Below are 2,830 nucleotides of genomic sequence, written 5' to 3'. Positions count from 1 at the left end.
CTGTGTTTTCTGTGGTCTGTCTCTCAATCCTTTGAAGACACCTAAATATAATTCTTTTGAATTCCTTATCAGAGAATTCCAATGCTGCTTCTCCTCAGGGATGTGTTCGGGTCTGTATCCTGTTCTCTTATTTCTACCACTTTATCTTGCTTCTTTGTGTGGACTCTGATGATCTATTGTCTTCAAGACATTGTGGCATTGTTGTATTTAGATCACTGCTAACTGTTTGTGAAGAGAAGCCAAGGGTGGTTCAGGCTCTTCTTGATGTTTTTTTGTCATTGGCCCTTTGGTGGAGAAGGAGGTGGTTGCTCTTGCTCAGTAACTGAAGTTGCAGGAGGTGTGGGTGTAGTTGTATATTATGGGGATGGTTGCTGTCTCCCACTCAGTTAGACAAGAGTTACAATTTAATAACCATCAAAAAACTAAAGCATATGGACAAAAAATACACCATGTAATCACACAGGATCAGTAATCAAAAAAAGAAAAAAGGGAGAAAAGAAGAAAATAACAAGAAAACCTGCAATATCTGGGCATAGGGCATGAAGAGAAAAAGGTTGCGGAGGGGGATTATTGAGGAAAAAAATTAGGAGGGGAAACCAAGGAACAGGGTTAACCACAAGGAAAAAAAGGGGAAAAAATTTTAACCAGGAACAGGGAAAAGGTGTAAACTAGTACTTGAGAGGGGAAGAATAGTAAAAAGCACAAAAGTATTAATAATAATAGCAGTTTTAAAACTGACAAATACAAGCAAACTAAACACCAGAAAAAAGAAAAAGAAAAAGAAAAAAAAATAAATAAATGAAAAGAAAAAAATCTGTGGAGGACAGGGCCAGGCACCCAGGCTTCGTCCAAGCACACAGACTGGGATGGAGTTACTGCAGGCCCAGTAGGTGGGTGGGAGTGGGGGGTTGTTGCACCTTTGTTCACTGAGCGTGTGTGGGGTGTAAGAGTAAAAAGAGGAATGTCACACCTTTTCAGTCTTGCAGGTCTGGAGTATCCTTGGGGTAACTGACAAGCAGAACCTCTTCTTAAGCCCCTGGAATCTGGTAGAGCACTGTCTCTTTAAATATCCAAAATGGTCAAGCTGCTTGTAAACATTCAAAATGGCAGCGCTGTCTGGACCAGCAAAAGTCCATAGCTCAGCCCGTCTTCCTCTTCACCTCTGTTTCCCCTTTTATTCCATAGCCACCAGAGCAGTCCTCCGCGCAGTCCCTGGCTAGCAGGGCTGATTTTTAGGTTAATTCTTAGGTCCTACCACCACTCAGGAATCTCCAAGCTGTCTGTTTTGTCAGGATCACTCAGGATCACTGCCAGACTGTGGGTTTGTATGTCTCCTTTCTTGGTATTTTCATGCAAATTGTTCTGCTAGTTGGGGTTTAGTCCACTTCTATATCCTTCCCTTCAGGGCTCAGGGGTCCAGGATTACCTTCTGTGTCTGTGTTAATTGGTTCCCCTTCTCTTTGTTGAAAAGGGTCTGTGCAGACTTTCTGCCTATTCTGCCATCTTGGAATCCTCCTCATTTCTATTTCTTCATTTATTTTGTCACTTTATTCTTGTATTGTCTTTCTAAATTGATTTAAGGTTTTCCTCAATTTTGTCAGTGTTTTTCTTGATCTGTCTCTCAATCCATTAAAAGTACCTAAATATAATTATTTTGAATTCTGTATCAGGGAATTCTAATGCTGCATCTTCCTCAGGGATCTGTTCTGGGTCTGTATCTTGGTCCCTTGTTTCTCATGCTTTATCTTGCTTCTTTTTGTGGACTGTGATTTTCTGTGTCTCTGACACATTGTGACATTTTTATCTTTATATTTAACTGGTGATTGTATGTTGAAGTGACTTGCCTACAATTTTTGTTTTCTTTGAATGTTATCTAAGTAAGTAAGGTACTGTGCTCCTCTACTTGCTAGTCAGCAGTACTTACACACTCACCACTTGTCTTCAGCCTCTCCTATGTCCTTGCTGTCCTTAGCAAATGGATCCTATTCTTAGGGCCCTGGAATCTGAATGAGAATGCTGCCACTTTAAATATCCAAAATAGCCACCACTTGTAAACATTCAAAATGGCTGCACCCTCAGTCACTTTAAATATTGAAAGTGGCCACTACTTGTAAACAATCAAAATGACTGCGCTCTCTGGACAGCTGAAAGTTCACAGCTCAGGTTGTCTCCCTCCTTGCTGTTTCCCTTCCTAGTCATAGCCACCAGCACAGTCATCCCTGAAGCCCTTGCTGACCAGAGCTGATCTTTAGGTCAATTCTCAGGTCTCAACACCACTTGGAAATATTTAGGCTGTTGGTACCGTCAAAGAAACTGATAGTCCACAGCTCCATCTGTCTCTGTACCCATTGTTTTCATTCAGGTTTTTCCACTAGTTGGTGCCTAATCCACTTCTGTATACTTCCTTTCAAAGCTCAGGGCTCCAGGATTGTCTTCTGTATCTCTGTCAATTGTCAATTGTTTTCTCTTTTCTTTGTTGAAGAAGATCTGTGTAGTTTGTCTGCCTATTCTGTCATCTTCTTCTCCTTCATTCTTTTTTTGTCTTTTGTTTTGTTTTGTTTTTACTAAGTGCCAGGGACTGGATTAGGTACTTTACATATATTCTCTTCTCATACTCATGACAACTCTAGGAGATAAGTTCTATTCGTTACTCCTACTTAGAGGTAATGATGTGGAAGCTAAGACTGTTTATGAGCCTTGCTCAGAGTACCACGGCCAGGAGTGGCAGAGCCAGGATTCAAACCAGCTCTGACTGCAGAATCTTATAAAAAAGAAAGAAGTATGTTTAAATTTCATGCAGGTTTGTGTGTGTGTGTGTGTGTGTGTGTGT

Source organism: Orycteropus afer, unplaced genomic scaffold, assembly GCF_000298275.1.
Source record: "Orycteropus afer afer isolate SDZICR_OR568_19922 unplaced genomic scaffold, OryAfe1.0 scaffold00178, whole genome shotgun sequence".
NCBI classification, from domain to species: Eukaryota; Metazoa; Chordata; class Mammalia; order Tubulidentata; family Orycteropodidae; genus Orycteropus; species Orycteropus afer.
Note: the sequence above shows the minus strand (reverse complement) of the source record.